Source organism: Calidris pugnax, unplaced genomic scaffold (assembly GCF_001431845.1).
Source record: "Calidris pugnax isolate Ruff unplaced genomic scaffold, ASM143184v1 scaffold70, whole genome shotgun sequence".
In the NCBI taxonomy this organism is placed as follows: domain Eukaryota; kingdom Metazoa; phylum Chordata; class Aves; order Charadriiformes; family Scolopacidae; genus Calidris; species Calidris pugnax.
The window spans coordinates 8437326-8463687 of record NW_015090862.1 but is presented as its reverse complement, the minus strand read 5'-3'; the positions used below and the strand labels follow the sequence as shown (position 1 = coordinate 8463687).

At 38.4% G+C, this 26362-nt stretch overlaps 1 protein-coding gene across 11 annotated transcripts in view; it reads right to left on the bottom strand.

The window, feature by feature from the left end:
* Nucleotides 1–26362, bottom strand: part of SEMA6D (sema domain, transmembrane domain (TM), and cytoplasmic domain, (semaphorin) 6D) — a 382134-nt gene that overhangs the window by 307138 nt on the left and 48634 nt on the right. The window lies entirely within an intron of this gene.

Sequence of the window (26362 nt, the reverse complement as noted above, 5' to 3'; positions counted from 1 at the left end):
AAAAAAAGCAAAACCCCCCAAAAAAAAAAAATTTTCCCCAGAAAAAAAACCCCCCCCCCCCCCCCCCAAACATTCATAGAACTCCTTCATTGTGGAATTAAGAGTTTGAGTATTTAGACTGCCAATTCCCAAGGATGTCATCAGTTTCTAAATGCTGAGACGCTTCTAAGAAGCTGTGTCCCAGTAGTCTTAACATCAAAAGTCACACGTTGGCCGTCTCTTGATATCTAACCCCTTCGATCTGTTTCCAGTTCTTTTCTTAGCCACCTTCCCTAAAATGTCCATTCATTCATAGCTGATGGCATCTTACACACTGGGGAAACAACCAACTATTTTGATTTCCAATAATCAACCACCACAACTAAAGATTTATCACAACAGAGACAGGATAACAACAGTGGTTTTTTTTTTGTTTGGTTGACTTTAGGGTGGTTTGTTTGTTTGTTTTTAAATCTCTCCCTATTATTCAGAACTAGCTGCTGCTATCAGTGCATTTTGGGAACATGGCTTCTTCTGTGATGCAAACACAACCGAATCTGGTCTCTCAAAGCAGAGGAGAAGATAAAGTTCTACACAGCACCCAGGAAGTACTTGCTTCTTTCAGATGCACTGCAATTACCCACCACTGACCTGTTGGAAAGCAATGTGCCTGGAGAGGACATGAAGAGGAAGTGAAGCTCTGCTCTCGGGTGATGTGCTCACTGCACAGCTGCCCACTGCATTCCCATCACAGCTACATGTGCCCTGTGCTATTCTAACTCACTCCCTCCCAGTTACAGAAGCATTTGGTATATCCCTCTTTATAACATGCCCACCCAACAGCAGACGTGCCTCAGAGATACCCACTGACATGAAGAGAGCTGAGAAGATAGCAGAAAGTCCATACCATTTTTTCCCCAAATCTTTTGCCCTTAGATCGATTCAGTAAATTGTAAGTGACATCAATAATGCAGCTTTATCAACCATATTGGCTGAATGATTCTTCTTTGTTTTCTGGTTTCCAGTATCATTGCAATGCTTGAAAAAAAGAATTCTAATCAGGTATTATAATGACAGGACGTTAATGACAGCCTACACAGAGTCAGAAAGTGGAGAACCATGGCAAACAACAGCATGTCCAAAAGTTTAGAATAAAACAAATGAACTAGGAGTTTTATTTTCATTCCTGAGAGAACATGTTAGTTGGACAGCAGATGACAGTAGTGAAGAAAGTGAAAATAAGTGCACCTGTATGTACGTGGCTGGGTTTTGAGGTCACATTGATGAAAGCACTGTACAGACATGTATTTATATAACAAAACCTGGCAGAAACTAAAAGCCATTTAGAGCAAGGCCAGTGACTAATTCTGGGTAGTGTTAGGAGAGTTAACACCACACAAACAAGGCATCTGAACGGAAGAAGATGCTATTTCCACACAAGGGAATAAAGAGGATGAGAAGGATTGGAAGAGGAAATAGGGTGGCATTAAACAGAATCTATGTAATTAAAAATGCTAACAGTCTCTTAGAGGCTGTTTCCAAAACAAGCTATTTCCTTTAGACAATCAAAACATCATCAAGTTAACTCTGTTCAAAGCCTGATCTCTCCTTACTGCAGACAACCGATTAGAATGCTCCTGCCTCGGGGACAGGTGGTAGAGAAGAAAAAGGAATTTCTTGTTCCTCTCTTATTCTGGTATCAGAAACAATGGTGATAAATCTATACTTCAACATCCTATCAAATGAGTATCTCCCCAGGTTCTTCCTCATTCAGTCTGGCCCTGTGACAACTTCACAGGAGACCAAACTTTAACTTGCATAAATGAATCTATGTCACTGTTATATACCAGGACCTGATTCTGACCTCTTTTATACTTATGTAAAATTGGTGCCATGTGTCATGGACTTAAGGTCAACATACACTCCTGCACTTTTGTTGCTGAGTGCAGTCCCTGGTGCATCAGGTTTTTCTTTCTTTCTTTTTTTTTAAATCATCCCATTTTACATGCATTTTTGTTTCTTTTCTCATGGTCCTGGAGAGAAGTACAAGTGAATTTTAATTTAGAATAGTCTTGTAGATCCATGAGTCTATCAAGAACATGACAGTGGGTGCATGCACCAGCTGCAGCTCCCATAAAAAAAACATGGTAGGATGGATTTTTCTATTAGATGAGACATCAGTGAAAATGCAACATCAACAGCACTGTAACCTCAAGGACGTGTTCTATATCAGATGATGTACTCAGAAAGTGGCAGTATCATCTCTAAATCATATTGCTTCACTTGAAAGGATGGCAATGATGTCTAGAAACAGTTCCAGACATGGAACTAGGTGATTCTGAACTTCAGCATTAAATCAAAGTACTTGATTTATTTCAGTGATATCTCTCAAGATTATACTATTCAGTGAAGTGCTATGCATGCTAGGAATAGAAAAATACAGTTTTTGGCTGCTACGCAAATGCTGAACAAAACTGCACTGCATTTTTGAAAGATTCAGGTAAGCTAATAAAAGCAGATTATACCCAACGGAGTAGACATCTGTGTTTCAATGGAAACAGTAACTTTTCTATTTTGCCATCTAGGAAAAAAAGTTTAATTATTTTCACACTTCCATTCTCCCCCTCTCATTTGTTTAACTAAGACCCTCAACTCATTCAGTCTAAGATTTTGCCCCGCCTACCAACTGTCACTGTCTGGTTTCCTCAGGCAGCTGAAGAACTGCATCCCCTCAGAGAAGTCTGGTTGCGTTCCCTTTCCTTTTCCAGCTGTTTCCTTTTCAAACAATTTCCAGACCTGACTGTATGTAGTTCTCAAAAGGTATCAAATTACAACTTTCTGGCTTTTTCTCTCGCATCAAAATTTTTAATTGGGGAGATCTGTTTACTCAGGTATTTTTGCTCCATTTTTTATGCTGCCTAGAAAAACAGAAACACTATATAGCCTATAATACCTTATTGTGATAATCAGAGTAGAATAATCAAATGAGCTTCTTTACATATCTGTTGGCATAACATCAATATGGATGGTCTGGTTTAAATGCAGTCGCCACTAAAATGTGATTAAAGGGGGTGCCTGGTCTGAGGAAAATAGTATAATACATTTAACTGTGAAAGAAAAACATGTATTTCCCTTAATGAATTTTAGAAAGTAAACATTCAGCTCATCAAAGGAGAAAACAGTCTGACAAAAATAATGGGATTACAAGAATTCATGGGGTTTTGGGTTGGAACTACCAGAATACAAACTGCCCTTTTAGTTGAACTCATGAAAACTTGCAGTCATTCATTCTGAAATAAACAATGTTATCCCATTTCAGGCACTTGACCATCACCAGGAATATTTAAACATCCTCTTTCAGTTCTGTACACGTATCACTCAAACTGAGTTTTTGAACCACCAGAGAAGTTCTTACTGGGCAACCCTATATTTGCCTAACTTGCTCTCCCTCCAGGATTGTACAAATTTTGATAAGAATTTCTGAGGGGAAAATAAAGGCTGGTGACTATTTTTGTAGAGAAAGGGAGAATTCAGGAGCCCTACTGCAATCGAAGAAATGTGTGCTCTTTATTCAAGTAATTTTTTTCCTTACACAATTAGCATTCATTAAGGAGACTATGATAAATTTTAGAACTCCCATTTGTGCATACAGAGCTGGTATACTAAGTACTGTATAAACACAGGCCACCAGGTAATCTCTTGCCACATATACTTTGGAGAGTAATGAATCTGCAGCATTTATTCTGACCGCTGACGGCAATGCTTTATGTGGAAACTTTGCTTTCAGAAGCAAGTCTGTACGTGGACTTAGTGGTGGTGTTACTCTGACAGAGACAAACAGAAGGCAGCCCTAGCTCTGTAGCACACAAACCAAAAATAAAACAGGCAACAAGCTTACTATAATAGAGCCATAATAAAATAATAAGCTCACCAAATACAGAATAAAACTGTTAGTAAGAGAGCTTTTAATCTTTATTTGATCTTGTTGGCTCTGATTCAAATTAGAAGTAATTTTATGGATGTCAATGGAGTTATTCAGGTATAAACCTGGTCTGAGAGCTGAATCTGGTTTACCATTCAAGCATATTTAATAGAGAGAGAGGGAAAATTGTCAATAGCTGTTTTCAGTGTTCTTTTAATTGAATTAATACTGTAATTCACCTTGCTGAAAATGAAGAATCTCTTTACATTTTGATACTGAACTAAACCCCTGCTTACTACCAATACTTATTTATGTTATTACAGAGAAACAAATTGCAGTTGACTCTTACAGCTGCAGGAATTCTCTCACAAATGTATGCATATAGATCCAGTGCCTGATGCACCCCTCTGTTTGAGCAATACAACCAGATGAAAATCTCCACATGCTGTGTAAATAAAGACTAGTCACATAAGCAGGAGCTAAAGGACTAAAGTGATTTATAACTTCTAGAATCAAAGCCTTTGCCATACTAGAGCTATACTCCTGTGACAGAACGTGCTTATAATATTTCTAAGGTTCAGCCAAAGCCTCTTCCATTAGAATCATATTAAAAAAAGTTTAAGAATCATCTTTCATATCCCTTTTTGCCTACTTTCACCTATATTCTATACTCTATTTTCAGTTACAGCAATGCAAATCCAAATTCACCTAGCAGAATCTATGGAATAAACCGAGACTTAAAAGAGGAACTGGGAACGCTTTTATCTGTCTGAATTCAGTCTCTCTTCTGCTCCAAAGTTTAGGAAATAGGCCGTGTATGACTTTTATGTCTTCCTTGTCCTCTGCAGAACTTTGAGCATAGTTAAATCACCTTGATTGTTTTTATAGGAAAAGAGGCCCACAACACTTATTTTCAGAGATACTGAGTCCATGGTATTAATATTATGAACATACGCCAGGAAATTGTATTCTATAGGGTCTCAGTAATGCTTAGAAGTAGAGATGGCTGGTGGATTTTTAAAGAGCATACGTCATGCTGTGCAGGCCATAATCCTGGCATGAATAAGCTCTGTAAGAACATCTCATTAAAGATCAGCCGCAGCTCTCAAAGTTGGAATTCTTCTAGGGGTTTCTTGCCCTGGTATCTTTTCTTCTGTTATATGTTTGTTAATGCTGATATATTGTTGTTACGACAAAGCAACTTCATTTATTCTGCGTGAAAAGATCACAAAGTACCGGAGGGATTTCAGAAGTGGTGTTCACTGATTTCATTGGGTTAAAGCTCCCATTAAGTCACATTGACCCCTTTGAGAAAGAAGAGGCATGTTAACAGTCAAAAGCAGTTTACTCTAGGTAAATAAAATTGTAGATGCAATGAAGAGACTGTGCATGGAGCCTTCTAAATGATTTAGCTAGGTATTCCACACATATACTGTGCTCTGATTGTAGAAAGCTATAGAATGAACCTCGTATGGAAATCCTAACCCTATTGAAATCAATAGTGAAACTTGGCCAGTGTGATCAAAGCTGATCAAACAGTCATCATAGATACCACTGCTGACTATTACATTCCAACATGAAATATGATCTAGCTTCCCTTTGATTCAATGGCAAAATAAATGAACAGGATTAAAATAAAGACCATAAGAGCCAGAAGAATATGAAAAATAATAACATATCTGTTCAGTCTTGAAAAAAAAAAAAAAAAAAAGGCTCAGTGAAAAAAAATTCTGCTTTTGATCGTGCAGTCCCATCTTCAGGTCTCCAACTTAGCCCATCAAATAGTTATTAATTAACATCACACTAGAGTAAATATCTTTATTTAGTAAAACATAAAAAAGGGCTTGGGCAATCCCCATTTTAGGGCAACAATCTAGACAGAAAAACCCCCCTTTTTTTTTTTTTCTATTTTTTTTTTTTTTTTTTAATATAAATTCTCCTTAAAATTTTCATCACTGTTCTGTATAACAAAGCCTACATTGCTTGGTGACAGCAGGAACCTTTTGAAGAAGGTTTGAGCCAGCAGTGTGCCCAGGTGGCCAAGAAGACCAACAGCATCTTGGCCTGTATCAGGAACAGTGTGGTGCGTAGGACTCGGGAGGGGATTGTCCTCCTGTACCCCCTGGAGCGGGTCCAGAGAAGGGCAACAAAGCTGGTGAGGGGTCTGGAGAGAAAGTCTTACGAGGAAAGGCTGAGGGAGCTGGGGTTATTCAGCCTAGAGAAAAGGAGGCTGAGAGGAGACCTTATTGCTCTCTACAGCTACCTGAAAGGAGGTTGTAGAAAGGCGGAGGTTGGTCTCTTCTCCCAACTCACAGGTGATAGGACAAGAGGAAATGGCCTCAAGTTGCACCAGGGGAGGTTCAGACTAGATATTAGGGAAATTTTTTACACTGAAAGGGTTATCAAGCATTGGAATGGGCTGCCCAGGGAAGTGGTTGAGGAATCACCCCTGGAGGTATTCAAAAGACAGGTTGACATAATGCTTAGTGACACGGTTTAGTGATGTGGTTGTTGTCAGAGTTAGGCTGATGGTTGGACTAGATGATCTTAAGGGTCCTTTCCAACCTCGAGAATTCTATGATTCCATGATTCTAAGAAAAATTATAACTGTTACTGGTTATGCAGCATTGCTTTTATATATAAATGACCGTGCTGCTTTTCCTTGGACAGCTCAGTCCTACAAATTCTTAGTCATTCTTACTTCAAGCAGATTCCCCCCAGATTCAAATGCAAAAAGAATTGCAAGAATTGATGAGAGCTTTTAGAAATGAATTAAAGTTTTGACAGAGAAGCTGTTGGTTTAGGGCTTAATCCTGCAAGGTTCAAAGCACTCTGGCCTCAAACCAGCAAAGCACTCAAGCATGTGACTGCTTAAAGTTGATGGGACTACTCACATGCTTAAAGATAAGCATAAATTTTAGTGCCTTGCTGTATTAAGGCCAGACTCCTCAGCCTGAATCAAGTCTTTAGCCCCTTTGTTCATTGCAGTGTTATTTGCTATTCACATTTTGTGTTCAGGTCCTGCAATCCAAGGTTTAATTTCCTCAGCTTTTGGGCTTTCTGTGAAGTACTTTCAGCTGATATTCCAATATCTGCTCAAGGCTCCATAAATCAAGAGCCAAATGCAATCTAAGTAAAATGGTGAAAGCCCTGGAAACGGTGTATCCCCATTATGGATGCCCAGCTTTAACTCTTCGTCCTACTTTTTCACGTATGTAGTATCTTTTCTGGCCTGTCACTCTGGAGCTCATTCAAAGACAGAATACTCATAGCCAAAGAATCTCAGTTCGCATGATAGTTATAGTTACAACATTTCCACGATCTTTCAGACTTTCAGATCCACTTAGACATTTGCTAAATTATGTTCCCTGCCTGAGCAGGGCAAAAACCAGGAAGAGTTAAAGTGGAGGGATTCACAGCACTCTATGCCCTTTTCCATTCCTTGGTGATTAAAACCACTTCTAACTAATGTAAGCTACAAACGAGCTTGTTTATTATTTAAAATATCATGTTCAGGTTTCTAGTATATTTAGTTTTTATGGGTTTACTGTCACTTTGTCTATTGGGAGTTCTTTATGCGAGTTAAGAGTGGTTCGCCCAGCTGAAAATAAGTATAAATAATACTATTAATTTACGTCAAGGGAGTCAATATGGTGTCATTGATATGTACTATACTGTTACTCTGTGTTATAGAATGTCATGATATCCTTTGCATAAGTGACAAAATGCTGGTGGTTCTGTTGGAGGGAGAAAGAAGATATATTTTTAGCTAACGTGATACTTTGAGTAAAGGTGGATATTTTCAAAATCTGAAACCACATTAAACAAGCAAAGATAGTGAAGGGTAATTTCCGTGTAATTCAAAGTTGTTCTTGCATACTAACGTTCATTGAACTTTTGCACTGAACAAACATATAGCTTTTCCTCCAGAAGACAAAATCTAAAATTGTCCATGATATTATACAAACAATAAGTCAAGCAAAAACCACATCCTCTATCCCCATTCACAACTCTTCAAGTTCCTTTCCTGTTGTTTTCTACAGAGAAATGCAAGAATTAAGGGAATCAAAATGTCTTTATACAAGATGTGAACTTGATTATTATTAAGTGCTGTTTTGCTAGAGTTATGGAGTACTTGTGTTTTGATCTCTGCCTTAGTTAAAATTCAGAGATAGATAAATGAAAAACAAAAACATTTGTAGTTGTCAACTAATACAAAAAAGATGCTTTTGGTGCAAAATACTTTGTATATATTGCTTGAAAATATCTTCTGAAAGTTGCTAAGGATCAGATTTTCCACGGTGATGTTCAGATCCTTTGTAAAGTGACTCAAAATGGAAGTTCCAGCTCTCAGACACGATTTTTCTAACACGTTCTGGGCTCCTCCTCCCCTAGCTCACATGGGGTTGCATTACTGAAGCAAACACAATCATGTTCCCTTAAGCTGCTGCTCATTTCCCATGAACAGCTGCAAAGCCACCTCCTTCTATCTGCCACAAGGCCTCCTATATGCAGAACTACAAACACGTACAAATCTGCTGTAAGCGCTCTCACAGATACTGCATGGTATACAGTAACTACTAAACAGTCTGAAACAGTATTTTTTGCAAGAGTTTGTTGTCATGAGACAACTTCAGACAACATGGTCTTTATTGACTCAGTAGAATCAAACCTGACAAACAAGAAAAGTGAATATTCTCCAGTTCTGGAGGACTTTTATGCTGGGACATGACGTGAGACTGACAAGGGGGAAACACGCTATGAATGTTGAAGGAGAGTTAAAATAAAATCTATTTCTAAAACAAAATTATCAGTATATTTGCAGTAATGGGTTACCATTAAATGTTTGCATTTTCACATTTGTATTTATTCAGTTACAGGAGTAACTAAACAATTTGGAGAAAATTACAAATGTTGTAGTAAAGTTAATTTCTGTAGTTGCTGAAGCAACTGCAAAGACCTTGCAAAGATCTTACAAAGACTGCTGGAAGACAGGAATAAATCTGAGTTTGCCAGGGAGGTTGTAACAGCACTAGGAATAATTAAGATATTTGGATTTCGACTTATCTTTCTCCTCCCATTCTCTGATGCACGTAATCTCTAGATAATGTTACACGTACCTCTAAAAACGCCAAACGTTTATGGGTGCTGTAGGTACTGCACATTCTGTGTAGATGACAAAGAGAAGTCCTTCAATCCCATATTACTCCCATTTATTAGCAATGTAAAATTATCTAGACAGCAGGGAACTAAGTTCTTGTCCTGGACAATGTGTATACGATATATGTGCTAGAATTTTTTAAAAATTCAGAAATCAGTGCCAGGCTGTTTTAGGTACTTGATAAGTATGTATAAAAGAGAGGATGATCCCCAAACCAGCACACTCACCACACAGATGGGTAGAAAGCATAAAGACACAGTGCTAGAAAAAATTTACTTTGTAAGTGATCCTAACTTGACAACAGGTAGACAGCACTTACAAAGATACTTTATAGTTTCCAAACACTATTTAAACACATGGTGGTCACAGTTCATAAATCCTCTTTTACTTATGTTGCTTTTCCTCAGTAACACAGACACTTAGAGGAGGATGATTTGTTTTTTGGTTGGTTCAGGTTTTTTTGACAGACTTTTAAAATGCTTTTAGCTGCAAACAAAATCTGAGAAAATTTAAACAGATGTCAAAATAAATTTCCACTTAAACTCCCTTCCCAAGCACGATTTGCATATAGCTTAATTTGAATAGCAGCTGGGTTGCTGGGGAAAACTTATCTTTTAAGAAAAAAACCCAAAATACAGATAACATTAGTGGAAAAGCAGTCATATTCAAAGAGGCTTTTTGCACTCTATTCCAGTGGAGCAGAGAAGAGGGTGCAGAGCTGTGGTATCTTAGCAATTCAACCCAAGCAAACGCTTGGAGAAAGACAAGTACAATTGGACCACATTAAGTTTAATCAATGCCAAAAAAAGAGTTTGTTTCAGGAGACCTATGAATGGCATGTATCCCAGCAACTATAGAATACGTAACAGGAAAACCAGGTAGTGGTTGTTAAAAGATACAGTTGTAGGAAGAAACAAGAAATTACTAGGAGGACAAAAGCTTATTCATTTACATGATACTGTAACTATATCCAATTTCAGTGTAGTAGGAAGTAAAGGATTAGGCCCTAAATCACCAGAAATTTTTTTAATAACCATGCTGAACCAAGTAAATTGGGCTTTCCTGTAAGGTTGTAAATGAGGGTGTTTCTTTGAGGGTATTTTCTGCCGCTAGGAGAGGAGCTGGGAGAAATACAAAGAATGCTTTACCTCTCTTCTCTTAGGACTATGAGATGCCCAGAGATGACAAAGATAAAATCGGTTCCTTCCCTCCGACACAGTAGCTTTTTAGAAATGCCTGTCCCTGAAAAATCATACAGTAGTGTAGCAGAAAGTATTTCAGCTACTTTGCACTCGAGCCATGGAAGAAACAGATACGGGCTAGAAAGTTGGACAGTGAGGAACCTGCCAAATTCAGCAAGGGCAACTGTAGAGTCCTGCACCTGGGGAGGAATAACCCCATGCACCCGTACAGGTTAGAAGCTGACCTGCTGGAAAGTAACTCTACAGAGAGAGACCTTGGAATTCTGGTGGACAGCAAGTTTCCCATGAGTCAGCTATGTGCCCTTGTCGCCAAGAAGACCAATGGTCTTCTCAGAGTGCATTAAAAAGTGCATGGCCAGCAGGTCAAGGGAGGTCATCCTGCCCTTCTACTCTGCTCTGGTGAGGCCACATCTGAAGTACTGTGTCCACTTCTGGGCTCCCCATTTCAAGAAGGACAGGGAACTACTGGAAAGAGTCCAGCAGAGGGCTGCAAAGACGATGAAGAGAATGGGGCCCCTCTCATAAGGAAAGGCTGAGAGACCTGGGTCTTTTTAGCCTGGAGAACAGAAAACAGAGAGGATCACATCAATGCTTATCAATATGTAAAGGGCAGGTGTCAAGAGCATGGCATCAGACTCTTCTCTGTTGTTCCTGGTGACAGGACAAGGGGTAACAGACAAACCGAAACACTGGAAGTTCCATCTTAAAATGTGGAAAAAGTTTTTTCCTGTGAGGGTGCAGGAGCACTGGAACAGACTACCCAGAGATGTTCTGGAGTCTCCTTCTCCAGAGATATTAAAAACCTGCCTGGATGAGTCTTCTGCAATACTACTTATAAGAAATTGGACTTGATGAAAAAATTGAACCTTCCAACCTTATTCCTGGAAAGTCTGTTCTCTTTTTATGTTGTGCTGCCAAACACAATACTGAACAGGTAAGGAGGATGGAGTGATTTGGCCTTGATGGATGAATACTGCCTGTTCTCTTCTACAATGAAAAGGAAAAATAGTTGAAAGATCTATTACAGGCTGATCAATGGGTTTATCCGGGCTGTGCATGGACTATTAGGTGTTTCATAAATTCCCAAGCACCCTGGGGATACAAATGCAAGAACCAAATCTAATTTTAATGTAAATATTCATAAGCATAGTCAAATAATATTTGTATGCCAGTATGATATTTATTTGTATCAGTATTTCCCTGCACAGAAAAGAGGCCTCCACTCATTGACTAAATTCACAAGCAGTGAAAACAAATCATCAAGGCTTTGTTCCTCCTCAGGAAACAATTTATTAAAACATTTTATTAAAAGAATTTTTGCTCATAACAGACCAATCTCTTCATATACCACATCTCCATATGGGAAATATATCACAGTATATTAGAAATATGGGTGCTGACCTGTGTGCATGTTTAGGACTCATAAGCCATATTTAGGACTGAAAGCACATTCAGTTCATTACCTCAGTCCAAAGGACTAGAATTCCAACAAAACACAAGGATTATTCATGCTCATTATCAAGCTCACAGATAGCTTCACACTTGTACCCAGGAATGGTGGTACCCTGTTGCAAGTCAGTTAGCATGCAGATTGCATGTAATTAATTTTAGCTTCAGTTTCCCTAATTGAGATGTAGCACAGTGTGTTATTGCATTGTGAAATAAAATGATCCCATACATGTTTTATCAGGGAGAAATGGAACAAAAACTCAAACTACTGACTTAGGGAAAGTAAACACTTAACTGATTCTACACATACGTAATATTTCTTCATTTCTGTTTACTTAAAAGATAAAAGCAAATATTTTTATAAAAGAAAGAAGAAATTAGCTCACTGAGGGCTTAATTATCCTTTCTTCTCCAATGGGAATCAATGCTATTGGCAGCTTGCAGGCCTGTTCTCTTGACAAATCAAGTTGTTGGCTGAGGCGTGAAGTGTTAGATTATGATCGACTCAGCGTGACATTGTGATTCATGGCTACTATATTACAGAGGGGAAAAAGGGGATTTATGCTTCATATCCACTTTGAATTCATAGTGAAACAAGTGAATCATTCTGTTCAACCTCAGGAGTTCATGTTCTACACCTGGGGGCTGAACAATATTACAGGCTTGAACATTTTAAGGAACAAGTGGGATAAAATACCACTGTGAAATATTCTCTCTTTTCTCTCATGCTATAAGTATAAAGAAACACCGGGAGTAAAGATTTAATGGATGCATTTCATTAAAAGAATAAGGAATAAGAAGTAAGGACAGACATGAAAGGTGTATATTGGTCACCTGGAAAAAGACACTTTCTGATAGATAAATGTAACTAAAGGAATAATTATGTACAGTCTCTCTGGAAGGCCTAAGTTGTTGGTCTAAAAGATGTACAACATTTTTCTTTTTTTCCATCTCCAAAATAGCCATTAATAATACAATTCAGTGGCACCGCTATATTTAAACAAAGGTATAACATTAGGTATTTGTCTTATTTCCTATATTCCCAGATCAACCTCTGGAAACAACCACAGGCACAGCTGGGGCTGGTGTAGCTCCTATAACGAAGGAGGGCATCAGCACAATTCTCCAGAGCCACGTGACAAAACACGCATTTCACTGGACAGTACCACTAGGGTCTGTAACTCTATCTACTCCTCCTGGAAGGACCACCCCTCCTTGCAATTCACGTGGGATCATTTAACTACGTCATTTAACCCACAGTCACAGCACCAAAAGCTGGAGCAAGCTCTAGCCAATGCCCACAGTGCTCCATTTCAATGAAGTTCAAGATCCCCTTATTTTTAAAAATGTAGAATCAACACTACTTTTCCTATAGTGCTAGGAAATGCAAGGCAAATTGAATTTCACCCTTGCAAACACAGCTTGACTGCAAAAGCAGAACCAAAGTCCATCTCCAAAATGTCAGCACTGAATTCCTATTTCAGCCTTATCGTTATAATGAGCAGAATCAAGGCATGGAAGATGGCACAATGAAATTAAAGAAAACCCAGACACCTGCTCCTTTTGGGGGGAAAAATATTCCCTTTTTGCTAATTAAGTAAAAGTGCCTTTTTAGGTTTTACTCAAAAGAGTGAATTCTCTCTACCTCTTGGTTATTGTTTTTGCAGAGAGGGGCCAATCATCTGAAGGACTTGGAGAAAGGCCAGCAAAGATAAGGCTGAAAAATCTCTCTCCAGTTTAGAGATAATGGTTTTATTTTGTATATTTATGATTTTCAAGAGACAGGGTTTGTTTTTTATAATCTGATACTGCTACTTAGAAATAGCAAGGAAAGGAGCTTATTATTTGTTCAGCACACTGTGCCAAACATAAGTTGTTAGATGATGTTCAGTATTTAATGATTTGTTAATGCAAACAGAGACTTCTCTGCTTCTGCCTGACTTTCTTGAGGAAAAAGGGGTACCTTGCTGTCCTCATACCATGCTGCAACCTGGATTGTGTTCTATTGGTTGCAACTCCCAAGAGGTATTCTACCTGTAAGCAGCCATGTGACTTCTGTTTTTAAGTTCACTATTGACATACAAGATAGTATGTGTTGCTAATGTGGCATTCCACTAAGATGGACTCCTAACCTGAGACAGACATGCCAGTTACATACGCATCCATAAATACGGAATCATCTGCTCTTGTGAGAAGCAGATTTAATGACAAACTGTCCTTCTATAATACTCAATATAAGGTCTCATAAACTCTAGCTGAAGAGGAAAACTACAGGCTGGCTTGTTCATAAACCACCATAAATTTGCCGAAGTCATTCAAGTATTGCTTTGATGATGCCTGAACTTCAAAAGCTGCTTTGTAAAATCATCAGCACCTTTATGACATAACTGCTGCAAAGTATAATTACTTGGAAAATTTGTCTAATGACAACATATCAAAACCATGTCAGAAAACGCATCAAGGCTAGATCTTCAGCCGACATGCATCAGCTTAGATGGTCCATTGATTTTAAAGGAGTTGCAGAGACTGCTATCACCTTAGAATTTTCATTTTCCGTATCTAAGCTATGGTGCTGAACATGTAAGAGGCTACTATCCTGGCCTCTGGCTGGCAGGTAAAGTACAATGGGGAAAGCTCTTCAGCAAGGAGAATAAGATCTGAGAATTGCATAGATGCACTAGTTGCCAAATAGGAGTATATAACTGGTAAAGCTCTCTGCGGAAGTTAACCTGCTATAGGAGCTGAGAAACTATTCCTCTGTCCAGTTACAGATGTAGAAAAGTTATTAGCAGCTCAGGTACCTCCTAAATTTCTAATGCTGATCGCAAAGAGAAAATGACATTTTGACTAACTTACTGGACAAGATTTATATCATCTGAAGATTAATGTCTGATCCAAAAAGTCTCCAGAAGAAAGGTGCCATACACATTGCACTATCTACCTCGGAGTTAGAAATCACAGTTAAAAAAATGTAAACCCAGAGTGCCCACCTCTATTTACACTCCACTTCTGGATGTGCTTGAATCCCACTATTGTCACTTTGGAATTGGAATCTCTATGAACTTTCAGCTGGCTACTCAAACAGATAGGCTGTTTATACTAGTCCTCTGGCATAATGAAGTGTATCTTCAGCTCTGCAAAATATCAGGTCAACTTGATTAACTGCTGCAGTCACTGTTGTGTTATTTTTAGAACATTTCCCAAAAGTTACAATCTGTAGAAGTCTTAATATTACTGTTTTCTATTTAGTACATTATGGAGTAAAATTATGCATCGTACTAGAGCAGCCAGTGACCTCAAGATGGATAGCTGTCTTGGGAAGTTCTGTACACTATGTACCAAGAGACCATCCCCATCCCACAGAACTTAAAATAAATAGAACAGGAAAGGCAGCAAAGAAAGATATTTAGTTCCATTTGCAAATGTGAAACTACGGCAAACAGAAATCAGACAATTCCGAAGGTCACAAGGTTTTTTGCGGGAGAGGCAGAAACTGAATCCACAACTTTTAGGGGCCCATCTGTAGTATGTAACTCAACACAGAGCACAAGGACCTACGTTACTTTTTACTGAGCTGACTTTGACAGAGGAAGAGCGTTACTGGTGTGACACTGCACCTGCACTAATAAGCCCAGCCAGAGGAAAAGATATTCAAACCCTACGAGGGTTATACAAATTAGCACACATTAAAAGCTTCCACATAAAACTTCAATGTGTTATTCAGTTGTATGAAACAGCATGTAAGACTTATGACCTAAACCTTATTCGAGTTTCTGAATATACTAATTAATTAAATAAATAAAAGAAAAATCAAATAATAATATTAAGTTGCTGTTAAAATTGGCATGGATGTTCTAGGCTGGCACCAAACAACGTAATTTTAACAGTCAACAAGTAACATTGGTTACTGAAGCGCGGAACACATGCATTTGAAACACACACATCAAGACATTTTAGTTACCAGAGCACCTGAAGGAGTTGCAAATGTTGTTTTAAAGTCTTTTTAAGAATTAAAAAAGATTCCTCTGTTTCTAAGATGCGTTTTTATTTTGTTGCTATTCACAGTTCATATTGCCTTTATGTATATAAATTTTAAATATTATAAAATTTATATATCTGTTTGTGTGAATGCATATACACTCATACATTGGATTAGTTTATTCATAAATTTTTCACACCAGACATAGAATGTTTGAGTTGACTATCTTTAAAACTGGAAAGGAAACTACCACTACAAAGCTTATTTCCTTAAAGGGTTTGCTTCTTTCAAAATAAAAAAGTGAAGCACTTCCAGCTACAGAAGTATCTACCAAAGAAGCTGACATTTTTTCTACAAAGACAGCTAACAGTTTTCCTTAGCTGTGTTCATGATACTTCTGTGATTGCTTCTTCCTGTTATAACAGCAACTAAATTTTATTTTCATGGAAAGTCACTGGAAAATGGTTGATGTTTCCATGTTAAAGTGTTCATGGAAACCACATGCTCAACTAAAGCAAGCCAGAGGTTGTGATCAAATAATTTTCAAATTTCTGCAATCTGGAAAGAATATTAATTGCCGGCTTGTGAGACATGAATACTACAGGCTGAAGAGGCAATACTGAACATTCACAAAAGTACTCCAAATTAAACACGACCAACCAAACAAAATCCAACCTCCCCCTCACTGGCCCCTTCCTTCCCCCTAACCCTAGCAAGGTACCAGAGACCTAAAAATCTCAATTAATTATTTCCTGAAACGTTAGAGTAATGAATATAATAAATCCAAAGACATATCCACCTGCTTATTTACAGTTTACAAAGGAGAAAAAGAACATACTTTTCTTACTTCCCTGCTCTGGTTCATACAATGAATGTCAGTGCTGCTCTGAGAAAGTTGTACACTGGAAACAATGACAAACAAGAAAAGAAAAGGTGTCAGCATTTTCATCCTTCCTGGTTACACCTAAATGGACAGATGCAGGAGCACTTCTTATTTCACGTGAGCACCAATCACATCCTGGCCCCCACCTCTGTGACACTCCAGCGTATGCGATGCTCCTCATTTTACACTTTAAGGAAAGAAGCATGGCTCGGACAGCTGGCTGGCTCAGAGCTGGGTTCCTGAGCTCTGCTTTGGGCACTAATCAGTTCACTTTGCTCAGTTTACATATGCATTCCTTGAGATAATGGGAGTTTTACCAACTTCTTTTAGTTCTAAGACAGGGTTCAAGACTTGTTTCACACAGAATCATGGGGTATAGTAAAACTAGAAAGCTAGAAGAAAACCCACTGCTGGAACTGGCAAGCTGTACAGATCTACAGCTCTGATCCCAGCCATGAAAGAGTACGCCATAACGTGTAAATAAATCATAACACATTGCTATTAATTTCTCTATTTTGTCTTTTGCAACACTAAATACATTAAGGAATTTTTGATAAATTTTCCAATTATATTTGTTCAGAAGCATTGGCAAAACAATCTGTGCTATTAATGAGATGTTTAGTGCAAATTAATCATTAAACTGGACAGTCTATGCCCTGAAAAGAAATTTGTTTTGCAGAGTGTTTTTATTAGCACAGTCAGTCTTTGGAAATTATAGTGTTTCTTGAAAGATCTTTATAATTACTTTGATTTAACTTGTTATAGATGTTATAAATAATTTGTTCCAAAGGTAGTAATCCACAAAGCACTCAACTGGACTGTAGTCTATCAATCTTCCCTTGAACATCAAAATGGGAATACATGGAGAAGGAATCTAACTTCATACTTGGGGACAGCAAGCAGGCAGAGTCCAGTTGAACTCTGGTGTGTCCTACAACACTGAGGAAGGAAGTGGGAGTGACACTGGAGATAGCTATCGTATCATAAGTTAAAGGAACCTTAAGGTCACTGGAAGTCTACTGGAAAGGAGTTCTCCATAAAGAGATCCTTAGTTACCTAGGGAGTTACCTGGTTTTCTTTCCTACCTTCAGCATAACACGGGCAGGGTAGAAAATTAGCAGGGCTTTTTTAACCTCAGCTAAATAAGCTGCAATAAGGAAATCTAGTGCAACAATTAAGGCATCTGAGCAGTGACAATTGTGAACATATTCTGCATAGAATCCATGTATGAGTAAACTTCCTACCAAAGAGTAGCATGAATATGAAGGTTAATGTTTTCTTAAGCAGCACAAACACATACTATTTCTGCTTCCAGTATTGCACATACAGCAGTGTCTCCTAGCAGGAAGAGCAGTTCTTGCTTAACAGAAATATAGTTAATCTAAATACACAAACTGCAAGGGAATTATGAAATCACAAGCAGCCATCAGATCCTCTTAGCATCACTGCATTGTCTGGAGCTAATTGCTACATCCCACAATTATGTTTTTTCCCTAGACATTTGCCTAATCCTATTTCTTGTGATGACTGTTCGTATCATTGCCTTATTTTTAATACAGCATAGCTATTCTCTGCACACAGACACACTCTCCTCACATTCCTTTAGGATTTGACCCTTTCTTGGCTTTAGTTCATGCCTGTTGTTCTTGTATTTGACACAAGTTCAAATCATCTTGTAGCATCTATCCTCTCAAATCTCTTTGGAATTTTATATACCTCAAAAAGGTCACCACTTTCTCTCTGTGCTCCACGCATTTCAACTTTAAAGTTTGAGAGGTTGGTTGTGGGTCTGGTGGGGTTTTTTTTGGTAGAAACCCTTTATCTTTAAAAAAAGTCTCTAGTATTTTGTAACACTATAGTTGCCATCTACTTTATGCATTTTCTTCAGAAAACTGACCTATAATTACTGCCTTCCACGTGTTGCTTGTATTGTGATATCAGTCTCCTACTTGGCAAAGACAGATATAACAAGTTCCTTTAAAAATAAATTAAAAAAAGGCTGGTCTCTGATTCCTTTTTAACAGCTATTGTCTTTAATGTGACATTGACTGTTTATACTGGCCTTGTATTTAAGGCAAAGTCCTAATAGAGATGGTGGAGTTCAACTGAGATAAGATCCTTCAGGAAGCTAAAATCACCTTATCTTATCATTCAGCTTGAGCACTACAGGAGAGATTTGCCCTCAGCAGCACGTATAACAGCCTTGTGGTTATACTTGTAATGGGTCTCTCACTGTGGTATCTCATAAGCTGCCTTTTTTCCACTCCTATATTTAAATAACTAAGTGTATTTATTACACATATGCTACCACATAGCAGCTTTTTCCTGGAAACCGCTGTGAGTTTTGTTTTGTCTTTCATTTTGTTTATTTTGGAGAAAAGGAGGCTGAGGGGTGACCTCACTGCTCCCTGCAGTGTGTTGAGAAGGGGAGAGCTCTTCTGCACCAAGCTCTTCTCCGTGGCATCCGGTGCCAGGATGCACAGGAACAGTTAAGCTGCATTAGGGAAGGATCAGACTAGATTTTAGAAAACATTTCTTTACTGACAGAGTGTTCAAGCACTGGAACAGGCTTCCTAGAGAGATGGCCGATGCCACATCGCTCTCAGTGTTCAAGAGGCATTTGGAGAACGCCTTTACTTTTGGTCAGCCCTGAAGCGGTCAGGCAGTTGGCCTAAATGATCACTGTTGGTCCCTTCCAACTGAACCATTCTAAGTACGACCCTGTACTATTAAAAGTTTGTGGAGACAAGTCTATAAAAAGGCCTCTAAGTTCTTCCTCTCTTGTATGAAAGCAGCATTTTGACCAAAAATGTCTCTCTTCAAGATATTAGAAGTTTTTACAGGGCTGTGCTGACTTGTTAACTCTGATTTGCATAGTTACAAGGCACAGAGAGACTTTCATTGTATGACACAACAGCTAACTTGAGCTCCTTCACCACATAGCAATAATTACCACTTTGTAAACATTTTCTTTGAGTCTAGGCCCACAAAGTTTTGTTGGGTCTTTTGGCCAAGAGTAATTGCTATGGGAAAGACTTAAGAGTGTCATCTCCAAGAGTTGTGTATAACATAAAATGGAGAAAAAAAATTGCCTAGAAAATTTTCTTTATGTGAAAAGCCCAAGACATCCTCCTATAAAACCTGTGAAAGTTGTATTAGTACTTTAGGACTAGGTGACTCTAGTACCTCTCCTTCCTGCCTCTCAGATAGCAAAGCTGCTGGGACTGCACCAGCCTCTGTTGCCCTCTAGTGACTCCCAGGCAGGGCAATGGCTTTCAGAGCCATTTGTACAGATGCATGTGAAAAACAGTAAATCAGGAAGTCAAAGTGATGTTTCCTTATCTTTTCCAGCTCTTCCCTCTCTCCCTTTCCAAATGTCCTAAGCAAAACAGGAGTCAGAAATTAATAATTGGCAGGTCTTTAGATTTCAGTTTAATTGCCTTCAGTCTGCATCTTTGGTTTTATTTAGGCTGTAGCAGAGTTTCCCAAGTGAACACCTTTATCCATATTAGGCTATTAGCATGTCAGAATCCCATCAGCTGGCAGGTCCTACTGGGCTGTAATTCCCCAGATCAGTATAGGTATATTGGGAAAAACACCACAATAATGGCTGACAACCACTCTTTTAAGGACTCACGGATGTATACAATATAATATAGAGCAGCTCATAATAAGAATAGAGCCAATCTTACAACATCTGTGAAATCCTCAGGATTGAAAAGCCCATAGCAATAAGGCTCTGATCTTCACCAGGGTCTCTGGATAGTGTTTTCATAATGATCATTAATCAATAATGATATTAATCCTAGCCAGAGGAAAAAGGAAAAGGGTCAGAAAGAATCAATTCTTTAACTCAGTGAAGACTCTGGTTGGGATCGTGCAACACTGATAGAGTCTTCTGTGATTAGCATGAGGTCACATCGCCTCTTTTGTCATCTACCTTAATGTAAGTATTACAATAGGATTTTACTGTCTTCCCTTTCTAGCAGAGAGCCAGTGATGAATGGTATATGGGATTTTCAGTGTGTGCTATATGCCAGTTCCTGAAGGAACAATATTTTGAATGCTTCTCATCTTTCCATGTTGCAAAACCACTGTTTGAAAGAGCAGCTTGCTGTGTCATCCACATTGCACAAATTGTTTGTAGCCATATTGGTCCTCACCATGAGCATATGTGAGCATTTTTCAAATGTCACAAAAACTTGCTGTCTTAAGGATTAATATTAAACACCTTGTACCATATGGAGGCACCTTATAGATTTTAGTTAGGTGTCGCGTGATTTGCTAGAGAGGGCTGTCTTTAGCAACTGCAGATAATAGATATTCATGTGGTTAAAACCAGTATTTCTCCCCACAAGCCTAGCTTAATTAGGTTTGCTGCAATTTTCTGATAATTCAGTTCTGCCGTTGCCTTTTGGCTGGCAGATTGTCCCTGGAAGGCTCTTAAAAATTCCCATTGACTGCAATGATTCTCAGTTAGGGCAAAACTGATCACTGCTGCCTTCCCTGCTGTTGAACTCCATCAACAAGCCATACATAACTCTCTACAAATAAAAAAAAAAAATCAGTAGGGTCAGAAAATCTGAAAACTGGCTGTTTGACACCAGAAACATAATGATAATGTAACTAGTTCTGCCAGGACTTGCATCAGAGCATAACAGATGAATCCCTCCCCATCTACTGAGTCACCTTGCCAGCTTTTTTTTTTCCAATTAGTTTCCTCCTTATAAATCAACAGTGAAAGATCACTTTTCAGCTAGAAGGTATTCAGTCAAACAGCAATATACTATCATCAGCCATAAGACAAAAATATGAGGAAAATGGGAACACTAACACTTTTTTCTTTCCTGTTCAGCAGATATGAAACTTATACTCCCTCCCCGAGTTCTGAGACTAAGCTTTCTTATCACATTTCCATTGTAATAGATGCGCCTCCTCCCTGCCCTTCCTCTCCAAAATGATCATTTCTCTATAGGGGATGGCTGAAATTATGTCTTTCCTCAATTTTTGCATACATGGGTTCATGAAATTATATGATCTCTCCCCTCTGTTCTTCAGATCGGTCTCAAATTCATATCATATAGAACCCTCTTATGCTTCAATCATTGGGGCTAAGGTTTGATTCAACCACCTTGATTTTCAGCCACAAGAATTGTTATTGTTGCACTACGCTTCCTTACATGTAATTCCTTCACACTTAATTGGAACTCCAGGGTGATTTAGGCTGGGTGAAATTCCTTGTAAAACTATCAGGTTGCTTCTGTGCAGTGTACAGCCCTACACTGGTTGTTTTGCTGTTACTCAGGTCTGGGTTCAATCTTGCTCAAGCGTTTTGCCAATATGCAGAGTGCAGAGTGTACAACAAACCAAATAAGCAGTAGGAACAGCATTCCCAGTGTCCCTGTGGATTTGTACCCCATATGCTCCTGCTCTTTCACATCCCTCTGCAGTTTCCCCACCGTGTTTTCTCTAGCACCCCCCCAGCCAAAGGGCAGGGTGCTCTGTGCCTTGTCCTGGCAGTGCAAGTGCCAGGCAGTCGCTGCCCGGCTTCTGCCGATCAGAACCTACAGCGCCTGGAATCTGCCAGCTGCTTTTGGAGGAAACATTCATTTGGATCTCCCTCTTCTATTTTGCTGCTGATTTTCAGGGCCTATATAAGAACTTAATGACCTTTGAGACTTTGTCTCTTCCTTCAGAGTTAGTTAAAATTGACCAGCAAATTCAGAAATTATCAGGGACAGATGGGCAGCATGCACACAAAAGTCTCATTTCCAGCCAGGCTACACAGTGCCTCAATTCAGATCTTGTTCTGAACGATTTATATACAGTCTCGCTGTTTGGCTGCTGTAACTCACGTTAACCTGTCTTTTGTACATGTGTTTCATCAACGTGCACTTAGCTCGATACACTGAATACCACCATTCTGCTAGAGTTTTCAGGAGGAGATTATATAGCCCATATCATTAAAGCAGAGTTCTTTGGCAGGAAGCAAATATGTCACCTCTATTCTGAAGTGAATGCTTATTTCTGGTATCAAAATAATGTCTGAAGAAAAGGAATTATGTTAACACAAATTTGTATTAGCTTATATTTGAGGAAAATATTGCAGTGTGTCACAGATCAATAAATCCACTGAAGAGGGAAAACCAAATACAACTTAGAGCCCAGTAAATGCCCCATAACGGTATGGAAAACACAGGTACTGAAGAGTAATTGTAAATTACATTTCAGCATCTTAAGCTAAATAACACCAAAGAAAAAAATGATGTGCTAATTATTTTTTTCACTCAGCCTACCTTAATTCTATATAACATTCTAATAACAATTGCCAGGACCATAGACTTAATTGCACACATTTTCTTCATTTAAATGTACCTGATGAATAGGAGTATTATAGGGATTATGCCTCTTAATGACAAAGCTAATCTCCTATGTAATAGTTGATGGTGATCACGGCTTATGCTATTCAAGGTAAAAATGAATTTTCCTGTGTGCTCAACTTCAAAGGATGTCATTTGACTAAAAGAAAGAGAAAGGAATATAAAGGAGGAGACAAGAGCACGAACTCTGGACTGAAAAGGAGGATAAACTCTGATTATTTCAATGTTTTGTACAATCCAAAGTTGTTAGAAAAATATAAAGCATTTCTTACATTAAACGAGTGATTTGAGAGGAAAATGAAAATGCTCACATTTCAAAATGTGCAGATGGACAAGTGTAAAGCTTTCAGTAATGATAGCTCATGGAAATAAAACAAAAATATCACAAATCCAGACACCAAGTCAAGACTGCTGAATTGCCATTGTCAGGAGCCTATAATGCCACAGGATTTATTTTTCATTTGAAGCAATACTGTTTTCTGTCCACAGCCAGATAGGTTCAGAGGGATAGCATATTATGCAAAGTGCTATGATTCATACCTCCTCCAACCCCCATCTCACTCTTTTCTGGGTATAATGTACCTGACATATGATTTCTCTTTAGCTGAGAACAACAGTGCAGCACATTTGTACCATTCAGAGTCATAGAAAGAAGCACCCAAGGAACTCCCAGCCTAGGGAAAGTGCATGCAGGGCAGTAAAACAATATAGATCTGGACATGCACCTGTTTTCTCCATGGACCTAATCAGTTAAAGATACAGAAAACCTTAACATGGGGAAAAGAAATACAATAAATAAATAAATACCATAATTAAGTACATCTGTTTGCTTTTTGACCAGTTTCTTTCCTGACTTATGCTAAATACTCCTCAGAGTCCTTTGACTTGCAAGCTCTGAGACCTTGGAAGAAGGAAGGGGAGGGGAAAGAGTAAAAGAGTAAGCACAAACGCATTTGCTAAGTGGGGTTTTATAAAATATTGCAGCTCTCAGTCTTAAAATGTCTAAAATGAAAATCTGTTGCAAGGACATAATAAAAATAAAGCTGATAATGTGCTCCCCTAGGAAGAAGGAGCACATGCTGCTCCCTAGTACCCAGAAGCCATTATTTCTGCTGAGAATAAAAACAACTTACACAGTAAGATGCATCCCCAGCTTCCAGAGTTGATTTAGAGATATCAGGAAACTTTCAAAATAGGCATGGCTTAGCATGAAATTAGTGCATGGAAAATGCCTCTATTGAAACAGTCCCATGTTTTATCATTTACCTCCTGACTCAGGAGGACTTATATCTGATCCCCCAGCCCTGCAGTGCCCCATTCAGTCACGTTATTATCAAAGCACACAATCAATCATGTCTCACTACAGGTGACACTCAGTAAGCATCAGGAAACAAGTCATTGTTACATGGATATAAATACATATTCCAGTTACCTGTCTTTTCATAGATACAGTCATCTAACAACCTTAAAATAATGAGCTCAACAGCCCCAAAAAATTCTTCATCAGATACCAGAGTTGTAAAATTTATATGAACTTACTTAGATGCAATAAAATCCACAAAAACTATAACTAAATTCAAGTGTGATACACAAACATAAACATGCACATTCCAATCTTAAGAAAACAGTATGGAACTGACGTCGTAACTGAACATTCCTGCTAAAACTTGAAGTCAATTACCAGGTACTGTGACCAAGCTTTAGGGTCAACATGATACTGTGATTAATTGGCCAAATTTTCTTCAGCAGTATCATGCCCCACTTTGTTTCTCCTGTACTCCCAATAGCTAAAAACCAATTATCTCATTTTTAGGGAGGAGAAGAAGTAGTTTAGATTCAGAGCCCAGCTTTCCTGGGGATAGGGAAGTCACAGAGAATCACAAAGCCCAGTGGTCCAGTTAACACGCAGGGATCACTACAGAAAGACAAGTAACCCCATATGAAACTGCAGCCTTCACCTGCTTAGGTAGGAAAAAATATTGGACATAAACAAAAATTGAAAAGTCCCTAGAATCCATCCTTCTTTTCTCTCACTTGCACGAAGGACTGTCAGAAGTTTTCAACAAGAAGGCTAGGATGTGGTGTGGGAAAAAGAGTATTGCTCCCGTGTTACCACCTTCCCATAGAGGTTCTTCCACAATAGTTAAGGACAATGAGGAAATAAGCTTTGCTGCACTTACAAATAATATTTTTATTTTCAAAAAGACGACATAACTAAAACTGCCAATAAAGCAAAGCCAACCAGGAATCCTCTCCAAGATTTTTTAAAAGAAGCAGCAAAACTAAAATTTGCAAACAAGCTCACCATAACGTGCTAACGTTTCAGTACAAGACAGCATTACCAGCACAGCACTTTTTTGGTGGTTTACGAGTATCCTCTACAATCTGAAGTTCTTTAAAGTTAAATTGCACTTCAAAGTTTCATTTACTCACTGTAAAAATGATATAGTTAAGTTTTCAACAGGGAATGAATTATTCATTAAAGAAGATAATGGTGTTAAACTCGTCCAAGGAGCTATAACATTAGCATAAAGAATGCCATATGTCACATTAATTTTAAAAACAGAAAACATACAACACAAAAGATATTGAACCAAGGATTTGTTTTTTGGTTACATTAAACAAAAAGCAATTATTCTTACAGCAACCTTTTCATAGCATTTTAATCATACTGGTAGGTATTTTACAAGCCATTTGATCTTAATTATTAATTGCATCAGGGTAGGCTGGGTAGAACATGCTTCTGTTCTAATTTTATTATCTTTCCTTTTGATTTTATGCAAAGATGTGAAACAAAGAAGTGCTTCTATTGAAACAGTCCCATGTTTTATCATTTACCTCCTGACTCAGGAGGACTTATATCTGATCCCCCAGCCCTGCAGTGCCCCATTCAGTCACGTTATTATCAAAGCACACAATCAATCATGTCTCACTACAGGTGACACTCAGTAAGCATCAGGAAACAAGTCATTGTTACATGGATATAAATACATATTCCAGTTACCTGTCTTTTCATAGATACAGTCATCTAACAACCTTAAAATAATGAGCTCAACAGCCCCAAAAAATTCTTCATCAGATACCAGAGTTGTAAAATTTATATGAACTTACTTAGATGCAATAAAATCCACAAAAACTATAACTAAATTCAAGTGTGATACACAAACATAAACATGCACATTCCAATCTTAAGAAAACAGTATGGAACTGACGTCGTAACTGAACATTCCTGCTAAAACTTGAAGTCAATTACCAGGTACTGTGACCAAGCTTTAGGGTCAACATGATACTGTGATTAATTGGCCAAATTTTCTTCAGCAGTATCATGCCCCACTTTGTTTCTCCTGTACTCCCAATAGCTAAAAACCAATTATCTCATTTTTAGGGAGGAGAAGAAGTAGTTTAGA